The sequence below is a fragment of the Zosterops lateralis genome (assembly GCF_965231275.1).
Source record: "Zosterops lateralis genome assembly, chromosome: 8".
Taxonomy (NCBI): Eukaryota; Metazoa; Chordata; class Aves; order Passeriformes; family Zosteropidae; genus Zosterops; species Zosterops lateralis.
In genome coordinates, this window is record NC_139768.1 from 7,917,859 (window position 1) to 7,936,760 (window position 18,902).

General features: G+C 39.6%; 1 protein-coding gene across 4 annotated transcripts in view; it reads left to right on the forward strand.

Annotated features, from left to right (window-relative positions):
- NDST2 (N-deacetylase and N-sulfotransferase 2) overlaps positions 1-18,902 on the forward strand; it is a 128,644-nt gene that overhangs the window by 23,986 nt on the left and 85,756 nt on the right. For 2 of the 4 annotated variants that reach the window (XM_083865954.1, XM_083865953.1), the window contains exons 2-3: positions 2,940-3,018; positions 17,291-17,385. The gene's annotated coding sequence lies outside the window, so the exon portion shown is untranslated. The remainder of the gene's footprint in view (positions 1-2,939; positions 3,019-17,290; positions 17,386-18,902) is intronic. The other 2 variants (XM_083865955.1, XM_083865956.1) reach the window with 1 other exon arrangement.

Here is an 18,902-nt window from a genome sequence, read left to right on the forward strand (position 1 = left end):
GATTCTCCTGTGTTTTTCTGACAAGTCTGGGTTTTTGCAGACTTCTCAGTTACAGGATTTCAGGATCACTTTCTGACACTAAGGTGATGCTTTCAAGTAGGAATTCAGTACAGGACCCAATGGACATTTTCCATGGTGTAAGTTCTCACACAGTCCCACTCTTCTGTCCCTACACAATCTGTGCAGATGCCATCACAAGTGTCTGAGCAGGTGCACAATGCATTGAATCTAAAAGAGAAAAGTAACTTGGCTCACCACGGGGCAGTGGTGGCGCAACAAAGGCAACGTGCAGCTGGTTAATGTGTGTGGAAGGGACGAGAAGGGGGACAGCTGCTGCCTTCTGACAGCCCTGCTGGTGTAACTGTGTATCATAACTGGCTTAACAGACGTCACATTGTGTGTTTTGCATTAGATAATTTAGGCTGAGAGTAGGAAATTCTCAACAGGAAGTCACAGAATTGTAAATGTAGTACTGCTGAAAAATACTCTATTTAGGCACATGGAGTCCTTGTATTGTTGTATCTTACAAAAAATATATGTTTTTACACCTTTATTAGAGTCTAGGGTCTTTCTAAACTTGTAAGATTCCAAATGTTAGAAGTGAATCACTACAAAGACACCAACAGATGAACTAGAGAATAGTAGAACTAATCAGAGAATATCAATATAAAGTACTTCCCACCTGTGGGGGAGGCACTGGAGAGAAGTCAGTCAAAAAGGCTGAACCAGAAATGTGTTTGTGTGTGCTCCAGGGAAGGAGTGAAACTGGAAAAGTACTAGTGTTTTCAAGCACCAGAAACATTTGGAGCGAATAGCTGTGCAGCAGATAAGTCAGTTTACAGATGTGTCATGGTAACAAGAGGTAAATTAATATGGGTTTTAGTTACAAAATTAAAGAGAAGTTCCTTCTTGAACAACTGGGAGAGTTAACTTGCAAGTTGTACAGGCCCAAACTTCTTGTTTTTGGATAGATATAAATGAACTGAAGAGATTGGAGGGACAAAATGGCAAAGGAGTACAGACCAAGGGACCCACAGGCACACATGCCTTCTTGGGCTGTATGACAATCAGAAGTGTAGCTGAGAGCTGTGATAAGAGTCTACAAATATTTGAAACGTGCATACTTGAAAGATAGAAACTAATTAAATGAGTGGAGTGAGAAGGGGCATAACTAGAAACAAGGGAATGAGGTTATAAAATATATTAAAGAATGAGATAGTCTGCCCAAAGGAAAGACTGGAAGAACAAATATATAAAAACAAATATATAATACAGAAGACTGGTAGAAATATTCAGGAAATAATCTAACATCAAAGAGTCAGTTTTCTAATGAAAATGGATTAAATAATTTGGAAATCTCTTTTACCCATTTAATTTATGTTTGCTTTTGAGGTATTAGGGCAAGTTGGCAGTCTCTCTTAACTCTTTAATATTGCCTCCCTAATGCTTCCTGCTGATTCAAATCTACATTATTGCATACCAATCTTACATACTGCCTTTCTTCAGGAAAAAAGTATTTTAAAAAGGAGCAGTTGGGCAAACAGTATGAAAAGGTATAAAGGGAGAAGAAAGGTGATTAAGTTTCATTCAGGAATGATTTTTCAAGAGTGGTGTGTTGCTACATTCTGCTTAAAAGCTGTAGCTGCAGATAAATGGCAGCAAATTAATACCAGATACGGAGGTCTAGTTGCACTGGTTTGTTCCTGTTTGCATCTAGTGGGGAAGGTTAAGGGAGCTCCCAGACTGTGGATTACTATTTGTGTTATGTGTGGCCAGCCTGCACAGGATGGGATGGTATGAGCAGGGCTGAAACCTTTTTATTGTAGAGGAAGGCAGCAGAGGATTTTTTGTTAATGAAATAAAATGCATCTTAAAATTCCATTCAGAAAGTCAGTTTGGCTGCATCCGAACAGATAGGGAGCATCCCTAAGCTGCTCTGTTTGGCTGGTGCCATGGAGTAAGTAGTAAAATGTGTTCAGGTTCACTGCTCCCCTCAGTAACTTCTCTGGGTAGGTGCCAGGTGCCTGCTGGGCTCTGGTGTGGTGGAGATGGACAATGAGGAGTCATCACAGGGAGCTGCTGCCCCAGATCCCAACTTGGGGGAGAAATGACCTGCCTGTGTTTGGCATTTGCTGGGTGATTCTTGTAGGCTGGAAGGCAGCCCTGGAATTAATTTGAGAGATTATTTAAAGAATTTGGAAAGTGTACCAGTCTAGGGATGTCTCTTTGCAAAGCAAAAAAACCCGGAATCTTCATTTTCAAACACAACTATAAGACAGCATTTTATCTTGTTCCATTTAATTTCTATCTGTGGTCTCTACAGATCCCTAAGATCAGCTCAGTTGGTCAGAGCATGGTGCTAATAACACCAAGGCTGTGGGTTTGATCCCTGTACAGGCCATTCTCTTAAGAGTTGGACTTGAGCATCCTTGTGGATCTCTTCCAACTCAGAGTATTCTGTGATTCTGTTGTTATGCAGTCTACATGAGAATATCAGTTGCTGAGCTCTGGTAGTGAGGACTTCCTATGGGGGCATGTTTTAGCTTTCTCATTACAAAGAAATGTATGTGAAATTTAGAGCCAAGTTCTCTGGCAGTTATAGTCAAGGAGGTTAGAACTCTCTTGCCTGGTGGACAGTCAACTCTTAAAACCAAGGGGTTCTTAGCATATTCTTTCTCTTCCTGCTTTTACCTGTATATACTTAGGGATGGGTTTCAGTGATTGAGAAATACTGCATTTGCTTTCACTTGGCGTGTTTTTAGGGAGACACAATACTGTGTGCACTGTGTTGTTGAATATTTTCTGTTTAGGACGAAGTGGTTGGTTGCACAGCCTGTGAGCAATGCTCTTCATATGTGTATAAAATAAAGTACTCTTTGATCTTTCTTTCCTGTGTATCTCTAATCTAGACCCATTCTGTTTTGCTTTTTTTTCCCCAGCTGGAGGGTGTGCTTGTGAGCCAGGCATTGTTGACTTTGCTCTGTGTGTTGGCTTCTGAACAAAGGCACTGCTGAAAAGGTGAGTGCTTAACTTCCATCCTCTTTGATGCGGGTTTACGTTGAGAGGAACTGATAAATTCAGACTTGCCAAACCTGTCACCTTAAACTGTAAGTTTGCAATGGAGAAAGTTTAATCTACCAGCTCATAAAATTGTTGAGTGTCAGCCATCAAAACACCATGAGTTTCTGGTTTAATGTAAATTGTGTGGCATTCTGAAGCTCTGGAGACCAGAGAAGCAGAAAGGTGGGCATGTTTCATCTCTTGGACAGATCTGAATTTAGAGCTAGAGAAATCTGAGATCCTGAAAATAAGAGATAAAAATACAACACCCAGCCTGTAATCTACACAGGAAGGGATAGCTGTGGGACATGCATGACTACCTGTGTCCTACATGGTTGTATGAATTTCTCATAAAATTTTATGTTTACCACATCAACTGTCTTCTGAAGGTAGCTGAGGTACCTGAGCATTAACTGAATGGGCTTTTATCAAATCTACAAGACTGTTTATGATGGGGAATAAATTTAATGGCATTGCTCTGCTGTAAGTACTTATCAGGAGTTTTTCAAAGCCCTCCCCTTGAGTCAGTGACATACTGAGTGTGCCAGGCATGTTAAAGTGCAGTGACTAAGAGGAGTGTCAAACTTAGTTTATAGGAAATAAACAAAACTTTGTTTATAGGAAGTCATTAGTACTCTAAAGAAGGGTAGATGAAAGTAAACATGTGATATTGTAATGCCTTTGTCTGTTTTCCATGAGACTCCATTAAACCATCAACCTGCTAAATTTCAGGGTGTATCTTTGAAACCATGAAAGGCAAGACAAGATTCTCTTCCTCATTTTGTGTATAGATAAATTTGTCTGGTAAAGCAAGATCTTGTTCTGTGATTCTCTTGCTCTGTGATTTTAATGAGAATAACTTATCTGTTCAAGGACTCTTACAGTCTCCTAACTGAAGGATACTAAAATCTGTATTCTACTGCATACAGCTCCAGAAGTATTTCTGTGTGTCAGAAATGTGTCCCTGGCTGATACTTGACACAACAGTATGCACTGAATTTAAAATTCCATTTGGTTTGGCATGTTTCCTCTATCAGGAAGTGGTGAGGTGCAATCATGAGGAATACAGTATGAAGAAAGATTAGCAAGCAAGCAAGGAATAAGTTTAATTTAAGAGGCGCAGGTAGATGTAAGGATCCATCCTGGAAGAAGTTACAGTTATGAAATTGTAATTTTATTAAATAACCATAAAGAATAATTCTCTGTACCTGGGGGGGTTGTAGAGAATAATCGTTTCTAATAAGGTTGAGTTCAGCAATTACCATGGTACTCTTGAGGCTAAGCATTTTTAGTCTTTCTACCATTAGTGGCTAAATCATGTGAGACTTAGTGATACAACTGAGCTGAGTTGGAAATAACATTTTGGGTTTTTTCTCCTAAAGCTAGCTGTTGTAGACAAGGCCCTAAAGCACATAAATCTTTTATGTTGAAAACTGTAAGGGCAGTTACTGATGAGCCATGTGTTTTTGTGCTTATCCTCTAGAAAACATGGATTTCTTAAAAAGAGGCAAACTGTTCCCCCATTCCAAGCAAACTCCCTTAACTTTATTTCCCCATATGATGCTTTTATAAAATACATAGTCTAAGGAATCTGCATGAAGTTGCTTCTTTCCTCTTGTCATTTCCCTCACCCTTCTAAATGACTTATTCTTTGCCCTCTGCCATATCCGTGTAACTGACTGAACTGTAAACATGCAGTGACTTTGTGCAGCTGCAAAAGCAATATATAATGCACATGCCAGGTTTTTTAATCAGCCAGCCTGATGAGACCACAGATACAAACATCACTGGATTTAGTTTTAGGTATCAAAAGAAGTTGATTGCTCATCCCTCCTGTTTGGTGGTATCTGTTTCTTTGTGCTTTGATTTGTGATGCAGGAAGGCTTGAATATCTTTTTTGATAGAATCTATAGAGGTATCTTTGGAGTCCTTAATTAACATACTGCATTTTCACTTCCTTTTCTGTACCAAGAGAACTGATGATTTGGAAGTCTTTTAAGTACATGGGTTTACTGCAGGAAAACTTTCTAAGATCCCTTTTGAGATCCTCATTCTCACCAGAAATTCAGGTGCAGGACGAAGTTTCAGACCTCTGTGTTGGAAACATCAGATTTGCACATGGAGTTCTGTTCTTCTGAGAGCTCTGGGCATGTAGGGCTGTGTTATCAGCAACTGCCTGGAGCAGACCCTTCCTGCTGTGAGGAATCTTTTTCAACCAGACATCTCCCTCTGCAGTAGGCAGTAATAAGTATCCTTGTGATTCTTTTCAGATGTGCTGGCCATTGTGGACTCAAGTGTATGAGGGTGGATATTGCATTGAATTTGGTGTCTCTCCCAAGTTGGCAGGATTGTTCCCAGCTGTCAGTGACTCACAGTAGCCGAGTTGCTGTCTCAGAGTTCAAGTTAATGGAATCTGCAGTTCAGTTTCCCTTGATTTGTTTGGCAGAGATGAAATTTCCCATGAACTAGCAAGAGCAGGAGGGAGATTCCACAAAATAGTAGCTTTGAATGTGTGTTGGGTCTGAAAAATTACCGAGAAGTGCTGTCCTTACTTCCTCAGCTCTTCCTTGGGAATAACTCTTTGCCAACAGTCATGCTTTCAGGTGTTTCCTTTTGTTTTGTCTAGCTTCTTACACTGTACTTGTTGCCAGCAATCTCCAATTTCCAGAACTGCATTAAATATGTGAAAAATGTGTGCCACATGATTGTCATCTTGTTCTTTCTCTGAATGGATGGCAAACTTTGTTTGGATTTAGAGGTTCTGTTTTCTCAGCAGAGTAACTACTTTATTTATGCCAAAGAAAAAGGGCACAAATGTCATCAATGCAATTCATTCATAGAAATAATTTATTTACTGAGTGAAAAGTTACATTTTTATCCTTTTTTCTACTTGACATTTTTACCAAGGAAGTTACGGTAATATGAAAGGATATTTGAAATAACTGGGGTGTACCACATACAATGGGGACTTGGTTTTACATGTTGATTTTGACAGTTTTTCTGGTAGTGTGTGATTCCTCTGGAGAGCCTGCTGGACTCTGATAGAGCTGTGTTTGAATGTAGGCAGTATTAAGTGTTAGCTCCTGAGCAGCACTAATTCTTCCAGAATCAGTAGGAACCTTTGAATTTTGTTTATTTTCTTTGAAGACAACTGTTAGGTGACTGATAATCACTGTCAGTTTCCAAAATAAATAGATCTTCTGAAGCTTATTTGCATTCTTGTTGCTCTGTTACAGAGTGTCAGAATATTGGAAGTAAGTTCAGTGTGAACAGTTGTAGCTCTATTATACTGCATGTGAACCTTGAGCTTGTGTATGAAGGGTGTTTTTTAGTTCAGAGTGCTGTTAGAAAATGCATGAAAGTCCAAGAAAATAGCAGGTGTTTGCTATTCAATGTTGTGGCTTTTCTATTGTCATTAATATATTAGAAAGAAGCTCCAAGAACCCAGAGTAAGAAGATGATATTCAGATACGGTTTTATTTTCTAGTTATACTAAGCAAGGGACAGCCCAAGAAGATTAAATGTGTATGTATTTTAGACTTCAGGTGCATTTTCCACTAAGCAAGATTGCCTTCTCCTCTTCAACTCTATGTTTGCTTCCGTTGTCTACCCTTTTATAAGTAATAATCCTTTTCAATTGAATCACAGATAGTGAAACTCCTCTGTTTCTACGTAGCACAGGTTTGCCACATCGAGTTTATAGGGCATGGTATTTGTAGTGAGATTAAGGACCCTTTTGAGATCCTTTTCTCCATTAATACAAAGTTCTTGTGTTACTGGCTGGTAAAAACTGTTTTTATTTTTATTACATCCACCATCACTGGGAAATACTGAAATAGTTTTCCTGCCTCAGACTTTTTCTCAAGGCATGTGGAGGGCAGGAGTTTCACACGTTGACTGCTGAAGTCTTGTTTGCATGAATGCATTGAGAAAAGGTAGAATCAACTTCGAACAGCTAGGAAGTCAGTATGTAGTAAACTCAAATAGCTTAAATAATAACGGTGTAGACTTCTTATTCCAAAAAAAGCTTACCTGAATTTGCTGTGCCTTTAGCTTTCTTTCTAAATACCTGAAGAATAAAAGCTCCTTCTGTGTATGACAAGGGATTTTGTAATGATCTCCCCTGCTGATCTCAGTGACATATTCAATTCTGCAGAAGTCATACAGTGTGTTAAAAAGGTTATTTTAGTTTCTTACTTGATTTTTTTCACGTTGGTGTTGTGGTTCTGACTTTGGTGGTTGTTCAGAGTCCTAAGAGCAGTTTTTCTAAAGGACATGTTGTAATTAATATCAGACTGATGGGAGTAACATATTTATGGTCTTAGAAATGTACAATAGGTGATAATACTGAAAATATTGTGTAGCTACTGTTTGTTACCAACGTCCACCATTTTCTAGTCTAGTTTTAAAGCCTAGGAAAGATACAAGGGAAGCAGAGGCAGATAGCTACATACACAACTGAGAAATACCACAGTACCAGAAAAATATGATTCTAACTTTTAAAAAGTATTGAATACTTTAGCACAGGGTATTTAGAACCCATCAGGCATGCACGACTGATGGAAATGAGAAAAAAAGAGCCAGACAGAAAACAGATATAAACATGCACAATTGTCCAATATTTGAGCAACATAAACTCCAGCTCTGAATTGTCCTCTGTACTGTCATACAGTTTCCTGATTTTGTGAACTAATATAATTAACTGCAGAGAAACTGCATCAAAATTCACTCTGTTTCTAGAAGAAGCTTTTTGTAGAAGGGTATCTCCCACAAAAGACTTAGTAAATTTATCTTTCTTTGTCCTCTGCTCTACCTTTTCTTTCAGTTATGTAATTTGCAACTTTTGTTCTTCCTTGACCTCTTGATAGTTCAGAATTCCAAATCCTTCAGTCTTTCTCTCCTTGCAGCTGGTGTCTGAATTCATTCAGTGACTTCTGCTGTCTAATAGAGGAAATCTTAGACAAAGCATGTAATCTCATGTTTTGGAAATTAGGAATCAAAAGCATATGTTTCAAGTGAGGAAGGGACTGTGGCTGTCCTGGAGTACCTGAACTTCTGTCCTAAGTGGCTCTTCCTGTGTCAAAAAGCAAATACTCTGATAATTTTCCAACTGTCATCAAGATAGCCAGTCAAAAACAGAGCTTTTAAGATAAGAGTACTGTAGACTGTTTCTTTTACTGAGTCACTTGAGGAACTCTGAATATAAGAGACTTTGCTGTATGTGCGTGTAGCATCAAAGGCAGTAAATGTGCAAAGTCCTTCAGCCAAGTCCTAAAGGCAGGAGGAAGCAATCTCAGGTTCAGCTGTGCAGCTGGCAAATTGTCTTCCCAACCTGAAATGGCACCTGGAGCTTAATGTTTGCCATGTCCTTATTAAGGAAAGTACACATTTATTCTTTTGACTCCACAATACTTTAAAAGCAGTTTACAGCTTCGTGTCTGTTTTCTCTACTCCTAGTGCTCTATGACTCTTAACTTGTGTTTGAGCTGTTTTCTTGCTCTTTTTTCTTGAGCTGAAATACTTTTATCTTGTAATAAAAGGAGGTCCCTCTTGCTTTTGTTTGTCTGTATTGTAACTTCAGTAGCTGAATTTGAGGTACAGTAGTTGCTTTACTTTCCAAGAGAGTAGAGGTGAGGAAAAGCAGCAATGTGAAGCCTGTAGGTGCATCAGTGTAACATAGGAGAGAATAGTGTGATGATGAAAGGCAATAAGCTTCTAAATAAGCACAGGGAGAATGTGTGTGTGTGTGTGTGTGTGTGTATGTGTGTGGTAGAGAGGGAGGTGTCTCAAAAAGCTGGTTTTGTTCTCTTGAGGATCCTGAGTGCTGTAAATGAGTCAACATGTCAAAAGTGAAGTATGTGCTGAGCTTTGGGAGCTGGGGAAAACTGCATCTTCTGCCCGTACAGATTTAGATGAACTCCATCTTACAATGATAATAAGCACTCTACTTTTGCACTGCTGAAACTACAACTCAACAGAATAGTCACCCAACCAAGCTCTCTAACTGATGTTTCTGTAAGAACTGCTTTAAATCTTAATTTGGTTGGAAAGCTATGAGTAATTTGCTTCTGATGTGGATGTGAACAAAGGTGATGAATAGAGGGAAATATGACTGAGTACACTATTGAGATACGGGCAAAACAAACTGAAAGGGTCTTCTTGATTTACTTCTAAGTGTCACAGAAACAAATATCTCTATCTCTTGCCATATTTCTTATGTTGGTGTAATGTTTTGGGGACATACTGATTTTTCTTTACTGTCAGATTTTTGTGTTTTAAATGCATGGAAAAGGGTTGATTACAGCCCTTTGTCCTGGCGGTTTGTTGCGGCCTTTGGCTGTGTGACTTCACGCATGATGCTGCACTGGCAGCTCTCTCCTTGGCTGTAGCTCACTGCAGCATTGCTCTAGGAAATCACATGAAATTGAAAGTCCTTTAAAGCTAATGTCTCCTTGCTAACACGCTAATTTTGTCTTGATTGGGTTTTATGTAGAATATCTACCTTTGGTGCTTTCGTATTTTAAAAATTGTGCTTATGACATGAAATACCTGATGGTCTGATTGTTTCCATAGTGACAGCAATGGCAGAAACCTGAAAAAGGAAGGTGACAGCACTGTATTTTTAAGATGAACTATTTTACAGAGGAATGGTTTGAGGGGGTGGGAATACAGTAGATTTTTTTTCCAAGTAGTAACAGAATATATTTTCCAAGCAGTAGTACTTACTTGGAGGTCAAAGAGGAAAGATTTGGTTTGGTATTGTCCCATTTATTTCTGTGGGGAAGCAGTGAGCACAAGGTTAATCTGGATAATATGAGATGTTTTCAGCAGTGTCTCCGTTCTTGCTGCTCCAAAGATGATAAAATCTTGAAATACAGAAAACTGAATTGTGCAGGTTATCTTCACAGGAAAGATAGGAGTCAATATGCCTGTGAAAAAATGTATTACATACTTTCATTTCATAATTTCTCCCTTCCAAATTCATAAACTAAGTGTAGAAAGCTTTTAGCATTAAAAATCAAACACAAACCATTAGTGAGAGCTTTAACCTTCTTTTCTCCTTTGGTAAAATCAGTCCATTGTCTTCTTTTATTTTCTGTGAACAAGGCTTTACTCCCTTTCATTACACATCATATAATTTGCATTTGAAAGTAAGATACCTTGAGAGAATATAGGCATTTTTTTAGAATCCATGCTGCAACAGAGAGGGTTTTTAAAAAGCATTTTGTCGGAGACACAATCTTCCCTAACATTCCTTTTTGTCATTGGTGTTGAGGCTTCTTCCTGTGGTGTGATCACTTGAGGCAGTTGCCTGAGATATAATATATGCCCACTGTTCTTATATCATCACAGACAGTGAGAGGAGATAATGTGAGAGATGCTTGTAAATGATGTCAAATATTTTCATTCAGAGGCTAACTTTTTTCTGTGAGGCATTGGTTAGCACTCTGGTTCAGTCACAGTACCTGGAGGTATTTAAAAGACGTGTAGACATCAGGAGACATTTAGGGACTGCCAAGTCTTACCACTTGGTTTGATTTAGGTGTCAAACAGTGCCAGGTTAGTGGTTGGACTGCATCTAAAAGGTCTTTTCCACCCAAACAATTCCGTGGTTCACAGCATGCTTCTGCCCACCCTATCACAGTGCCTGGGATCTGTGATCAGACTGGGGACTTTGTGCCCAGGTGGTTCTAGAAAGAGCTTAGAAAGAACAAGTCAAGCTGTGCTGCCCATCTCCAGGTGGCAGACACATCCTCCAGCCCTGGGGAAATCAAGCAGGCTGGTAGTAAGACACAGGTGCTCCACTCCAATTTAACACACTGTTAAATTGATATCTCTTATGCCTTCCAGCCAAAATATGGCATCATACTGTAAACTGAATATGTGTTACATCTTATTACACTGGGGAAGGGAAGCCGGCAGCTGGGAGCTTGTGTTGCTTTTTAAGTTGCACAGGTTAGTTGGTTATCTGTGCCTGAGGCCTCTTAGGTCACATCTGCATTAGTACCTCAGCTGGTTCTTCTGTCAGTTTGGTGTCTTGGGAGTGGGGTGCATAAAAATATGTAATTTATGGTTCTTCTTTATCTGCAGTGTTCTGGTCAGCTTGTTGAAGAGTGCTTGATTCTGGTTTTCCATTTCCTCTTCCTGAAGGAAGAGGAAGTTTCCCTGTTTGTTACAGCTAGGATCATTGTGTAAAACAGGGAAGTGGTTTAGAAATCATGGGAGCAGTTAGTTGTAGCAGAAAGGCTGAAGAAAGTTGTGTCATCTGTTCTAAATAATATCCTCCTTTTTGCAAAATGATACTAATTTAGATTTTTTTTTTCTTAAGAGTCAGGTTCATTAATAGATAGTTGAGTTGTTGAAATGCTGACTTAGTGGAAAAAAAGATTGGTTAATTGGTTATCTCTATGCCCCCACTGCTTCCCCACCCCCCAAAAAAATCCCCAACCCATTGTTTTTGTATTATTTACACTGATGGAGTTTTAAGACATTGCTTAGTGTTTTGAGTAGTGTTCTGTGTCCCAAGCATATGTTGGACATCACTTGTATTTCAGTAGCATTATGAAATGTAGGCAGAAATAGACATTTAGACATGCTTCTGTCATGTGAAACATAGTTAGTTTCTTCATCTGTAAAACTCAGAGGTTTAAATTTGCAGCTTCTTCTAGTCCCCATTGAAATGAAGGGGTAGTGTTTTTCTTTTTTGCACTGCTAATGATAGCAGTTAGTACTTATTCATTGGTATTGACCTCTCTGCTGCTTGTTAAAACAGCTTTATTGCAGAGGTATCACAGTGAGCTTAATTTGGTTTGCTGCATCTTTGTAGCTGTTTTAATCTTGTATGAAATAGATGAAATCCAAAAGGAAACTGGGAATGAAAAGAAAAAAAAAACCCAGAGCAAAACTAACTATTCACATGTAAATGTACCCATTAAAGCCATAGACCATGTAGATTTAGATAGTATTATATTAATTTCTTGAAGTAGAACTTTCCCTTAAATCTTGGGAAAACATCTGCAAGGAAGAAAGCATCTCTTATACATCTTTTGCTCCTGGTTCCAATTAAAGGCAGCTGTCTGATTTATACTCAGTGAAAACCGCTAATTGTGCCCTTGTAAACTTTTAGTTTAGAGGAAAATGTATTTATTTGCATGAAAATGTTTGCATGTGAAATATTGAAGACTTTTCCTGCAGATACACAATTTTAGAATTCAAAACATATAAGCCTCTAATGTTCTCCTAAAAGCTGTTCCTTTCCTGGCTGACAGCTTTTACCTTGCCATGTGTCATTAACATTTACTGCTATTGCAAGTTCTTGGATAACAGATTGAGGTGACTTTGTGTGCTGGTTTAGATGGCATTTGCCAAACAAATTGCTGGGAATCTTGCAGTCATTTGCTCTTTGTCTCTTTTGAAGCACGAAACCCTTGTGATGCAAAGGATTTTGCGTTTATTCGTTTTGTTTCTAAAGTAGTGGAGAATTCCTATTTTATGAAAAGTTTTTAAAACACTGATTAATAAAAAATTAACCTCAAATAGCTTAAAATTTCAATCTTCACCTCTGTGCTGAATAACCCTGATTCTTTTGAAGAGCTTTTTATTAAAGTGTTATCTTTGACTTAATTTTGTGGCACAATTGAAAATAGGAAACTATTGCATTAGTATAATTTTGCTTATTAGAGAAATAGGTTTTGTATAAAATTATATGCATGAAGTCCACCTGCCCTGTTTTGGGGTGGTGTGTCTGCAGTGGGAAGTGCCTGGTAGTTCAGTGGCATGGTGTTCTTTTACTGATGACACACATATTGTGTCATCAGGTCAGCTCTGTCTACTCTGTCCATACTCATTCCTACCTTGAAGTCACTTGCATTGAGAATAGCTCAGAGATATTTTTCAGCCGTGGTTGTCAATTTAAACCAAGATGCTTTGGCTTTCCCAAGTGCTGTTCTCAGGATTTTTTGAGGTCTGATTTTTGTGTGCTTTCCAATCATGTTTTTCAGCCTTTTTTATTCCTAGAAACCGTTTTAATATATGTTTTGAAAAAATCATGTGTAGTATTTTTTTATTGTTTTGTCCTTTATTTGTTTTGAGTGTGTGTCTTTATCTGATTGACTGAGCTTCCCTCAGGGTTAGGAGTGGGAACGGGAAAGAATTTGGTCTCCACCATTTTCTTATGTCAGGTGAGTCAGTCTGGGGCTGCTGGAGTATCTCTCTGATGTTTTAAAACACTTTTAAAGTCATCTTCTCTGGGAATCATAAATTCTGGCTCAGTCTTGGCTGTGTGGGTCAGTGGATGAATGCTTAACTCAAAATGTGACACATTTGCTAAGGTTTAGTGCATCTATTTTCTTTTTTAATGTAGAACTGGCTTGCTCATTTCCCTGTTTTAATGTGGTATTCAGGGAATAGCTGTAGAAAGCATTTTGCTGCTAAGTCATAGCAGCTGGGGTGCCTTGGGAGGAGCATTGGAGGTTGAGGGAGATGATCCTGCCCCTCTAGTCAGCCCTAGTGAAGCCACACCTGGAGTGCTGTGCCCATTTCTGGGCTTCCCAGGACACGAGAGACATGGAGCCCCTGGAGCAGGGCCAGCAGAGGGTGACAAGGAGGATAAAGGGGACTGGAGCATCTTTCATGAGCAAAAGCTGAGGGAGCTGGGCCTTGTTCAGCCTCAAGAGGAGACGAGTGAGAGAGGATCTCATCCATGTCTGTAAATGTCTAAAGGGAGGGTGCCAAAGCTCTTCTCAGTAATGTCAGGCAATAGATGTGAGAGGGAGTGGACAGAAATTGATGCACAGGAAGTTCCACCTGAACATGAGGAAGAACTTCTTTACTGTGCAGGTTATCATGCACTGGAACAGGTTGCCCACAGAGGCTGTGGAGTCTCCCTCAGTGGGGATGTTCCAGAACCATCTGAATGCAATCCTGTGCAATGTGCTCTAGAATGACCCTGCCTGTGCAGGTAAGTGGGACCAGATGTGGTTCCTTCCCAACCTTACCCATTCTGTGTTACAGTGAACTCATGTCACATGTTAATTTTCATGGCAAAGTTTTCAGAGCAGGCATCCACTTGAAGAAGGTGAACTTAGTTCTGGGCTCTCAGCTGTGGCAGCAGCAGATCTGTTTGTTACCTGGGCAGGTGCAGTTCAGGATGCTGTGATGTGCCACAGCCAACGCTGTCCTAGTGAAGGTCACCACTGGTTCACTTCTCTGTGAAATTACTGTCAGTGGAGATGGTAGCTTTTAGAATGCAAGAGCTGTGTGGAGACCACCAAACTTGATCAGAACTCCAGTCAGTTTCATTCTCAGCCAGCCTGAAGCTATTGATGCATTTCAGCTTTTATTATTGCCTGGCAGGCACACATGGGGGGCAGTCCTTTGAATCTTGGCTGTACTGTACTGTTTATTATTCTGTTTTGGAAGCTGGATAAGGCCTTGATTCTGTGTGGGCATGCTTCACCCTTCACTTCAGTACCTCTCGGTGGGGTGCCTTTTGAGATACTAGTTTTAGCCAAGTCATAGTAGATTTGTTTCCAAAATGTGTATCTCTGTGTATGCCACTGGAGACACCCAGCAACATTTCCCTTCTGGTGGCTGAAAGGGAACACACAGTGGGCACTGTGGTTGGTATGACTCTGTGCTCTTGGACTGGTTTTTGTCACATTTCTGAGTATTGGTAACATTGTCAGTGTCTTCTTTCTTGCCTAAAGCATGCTGTTAGAACAGATTTGGGTAAGCTCTTCATTTCTAAGGGTATAGTTTTTGAATCATAGGAAGACAAGTGGATAATATTAATAGATGGCAACTCTTTGAAGTACATTAGAATCAACTTCAGAGAGAAAGAAAATCCCTTCCCTGAGCTCCAGATAAACAACAATGCTTTCAAACCTTCAAGAGGATAAAGGTGAAATGCAGTGAACAGCAAGTGCAGGGAAGATGATTCTGCTTTTATGGCAATTGGCAAAAATACATTCTTTCCTTTTTGTGCTTCTGTAACAAAGCAAAATAACAAAGTACTCTGAGATTGTTCTATGAAAAGAACACAAAAAGCTTTCTATGTTAAATACCCTCATCTTAATAGATGTGGGTAGAATATGTTTTAAATGGCCTGGAAATATCTCCTTGGAATTCTGAAATATCTTCAAAACTAGCTGAAAAGAACTGAATTCATCTGATCATGCAGGTGCATTTAACAGCATTTATTTGCTTATGTAGAGTTGTAGGAGGCTGACATCTTCCAGCAGAGGTGCGTGTCATTCCCACTTTAGTTGGCTTTAGCTGGGAAAGAGAGAATGGAGCAGTCTCATCTCTCATATTCTTGTTAAGGCCTTAAGGAAAAAAGTTCTAAGCCATGGACCTGAAGTACATTTCAAAAGGTAAATATATCCTTGTTTGCCTAAGGAAAAGACTGTCTCAGGAAGATAAGTTGGAGAACAAGTAGCAAGTGACTGTAGGATTGTTCCTGCTGAGGTTCCATTTTGGTTTTTCCAAAAGTCAGTCTTGGAAGACGAAGGAGAAAATAAAACTATTTTTTTCAGAGGAGGAAAGTGATTTTCAAAAGCAAGAATGTATTCATGTGGCTTTGATTGGTGTGAATAAAGGCTGAAACTCAGCAGGCAGGGTTGTGTATTAACATGCCTTATGGGTTGCAGTGTCATGAATAGTCAATACCTATGTAAGAAATTGAAAGCTGCCTATCCAAAATTCAAATGAGCACAATGAATAAAAATTAATAGTTTTTAAAAAACTATGATCTTAAACATATTTGTTCATACACAAGGACTACTGGAAGAACTCAAAACAACTCTGCAGGTCACCTTTAGCAATAGCTTTCTGTGTAGATAATAATAATAAGTTATAAAAAACTATCACACCAACAGCACGTCCCTTACGCAATACAAAAGTGACCACAAACTCCAAATTGAGAGATGGTGGGTTTGGATGGGGGAGGGAGATTTAAATGTGTTCTTCAGGAAAGAATCAGTGTAAAGAACTGAGAAAAAATAAGATGGCAGCAGCCAGGATTTGCAGAGCTTTTCAGTCCTTTGTTGGGTTATCTTGCATAAGTGCTTTAGCCAGAGACTCTTTTCAGTAGCTGCATGGGGCCAGCTTGGAACACAAATGTGCATGAATCCAAATGTAATTTCCCTGTTGTGCACATTCTGGCTGTGACAGCTCAAGTTATGAATGTAAAATAGCAGGAAAAAAAGTTCAGAAGATGGCCAGGCCTGAAATGTTAATAAGAACTGACTTACCATGAGATCCCTTGAGGCTGGCAAAGGTGCTGCCCGAATTTTAAGTTTGTCTGCTTCCATGCTTCATTTTGGTGCGCCTTGGAAAAAGAATAAGTAAATGCCTTGTTTTTATCTGTTCATCCAAGTGGTTCAGCATAACAGAAGTAATGAACATTTTCCTCCATGTAAGATGCAAAGCAGACAAAGCAAGTGATGTTAATCCTCCGCTCCGGTTTGTGGTCAGGGCTGGCACACAGACTGAGGCGGCACCAGTGGCTTTGATCTGCAGACAAGAAGTACTGTTCAGGGAATGACAGTATCTTTTCCCTTTCAGACAGTTCTTTTTTTCTGCGAGGCAATAATCTGCAGTTTTCCCAAATTTCCAGTGTTCAGAAGGCATTTGTCTTTCCTCTGGATAGGATTGGTGCAGGATAAGGGATTTCCTCCCCCCACATCAGTACCCTGCTCACAGAAAGGACACCTCATTATGGCCACAGGACAGCTTGTCTCAGACTGTGCAGGCAAGGAAAGAGCTTTTCGCTCTTCTGCGTGCAGTTTGCTCAGCAAAGAGAAATTGCAAAGTTTGCAAGTTTCCCTGCATCTTCAGCATTGGATTTTCCTGGGTCTGTACTCTCTCTTTTTTTTTTTTTTTTTTTTCCCAACCTCTTTCCATCTCTTGTTACCATGGAGAATGAAATGCCTGTTCCATTCAAGTTGTCGGCTGAATAGGTTTTGAGGTTGATGGATGGTGAGAATCTCTTATCCCTCCTTCTCCAAACACCGCCCCTGCCTGGTTCTTGACATTTCACTTGCCAGAGACTGGCAATCAGTGAGTGGGAGCTGAAAAGGAGGCTGGCAGTGTCCTGCTGAGATGCTCTTTCAGTTCATGGATGAAATCAGCAGCCGTGAGAAGGTCTTAAGGGCTTCGGTGCAGAGCCTTGTCCTCAAGCTGACTGAGGCATGAATGCTCACTTGAGTGCATGTTCTTGCTTCCTCAGAGCACCCAGGGAAAAAAGAATTCATATGTGAAACCTGTTGCTGCTTATGACTGTGTTTCAAGGGGTGAGGTAACCTCTGCGATGTAAAGGGAAAGGTAAGGAATGAATGAATACAATAAATGCTCTGGCATAATCTCTTCCTCTCATATATACTTCTTTATCCAAGTCCATATCATACCAAAAGTGGAATTTCTTTGCTGCAGTCTGACTTGGTTTCCTGGCTGTGATGCTGAAGTTAGCAGGGGACTCTGTGTTTAGTGGTGATTCCAGCAGTCCCTGTATGTGCTGACTGTGTACGTGTGGCATCAGTAGTGCAGTGTCAAAGCAGATTTCTGAATAAGGTACCTTTAATAACAAATATGTGGAATTGTGGATGTTGACAGGCACAGGGTTGAAATATGAGTTTGAGTTGCAAGAGATGGAGCTGCAAAGCAGAAAAATTAAAATAATAGCTCTGTAAAGTTATACAGAAAATATTTGTTTTGTTGTTACTAATTATTTTTCATGCAAGATAACTATAGTTTTAGAGGGTATCAGAAAATTTTTTAGCCTATGCTGAAAGCCTTAAGCCTGTCCTTTTTAAAGAGGGGTTGCTTTGACTGATGACAAGACAACGTAGTAGTGATGGTTTGGGACAAGTGAATACCTGGCATTGTTTAATAGATGTGTGGATTTTGCATCTGGAATTAAAAATAAATGTTATGACTTTAAATTCTAACCTTGTTTCCAAGTAGAAGCATTCCACAAACATATCATTGTTGTGAAAAGATTTTTCTTTGAGTTTTCTGCTAAAACCTGCTGTGTCAGGACTGTAGCAACACAGGAATTAATACTGGTGGTATACCTTAGTGGGTGGCATTTCAAAGTTTTTGAGATCATATATGAAAATGTGTCCTGAGTGATTTTGAACAGCTGTGTTTGATAAGTGACTGTGAACTTTCTTTCAATACATCTTTTCAGCACCTCGCACTGATAAATATTTCCACGCCTTCTATGTATTCCTAAAGTTGCTAACCAATACATCTCCTCACACTACCACCAACAGCTTTTGCATCTGGCTTAGCTCCTCGAGAGCTCACTTTCCATTTGATGCTTTATGTCCTGTTTGTTGTTGGATTGTTGTCTCCCTGCTGGAGTTTTCCTACTGTGCAATTGCTTTTCCTGTTGTGCAAGCCGCTTCCGAAATGCTCCTGTGTTAGCAGTTTGGCCACTGGTGTTTTAGAAGGGAATTTTTAATTCCTGCATCAGAAAAGCATGTGTGTATGTCAGTACATACAAAGTAAATATATGTATATGAAATATATGTGAATGTACTATCCAGTTCCTTAAGTGCTTTATAGTAGAGATTGTAGTAGTATTTTTGTTCCCAAAGCTTGGGATTTCCTAGAGGGATGCACACACAGAGGATTTGCCTGCCTGTGACCTTCAGTCATACAGGACAATATATGATAATTTGCAGGGCTTTGATTTCCTGGTTGGCAGGGCTACTGCAGAAAAAAATAGATTTTTAAAAATACACCACTGGAGCAGCTTTTTTCTACCATAACTACATCACACATGTTGAGTGGAGTTGAGATAAAGTATTACAGAGAGGAAAAAATGGGGAAGTACA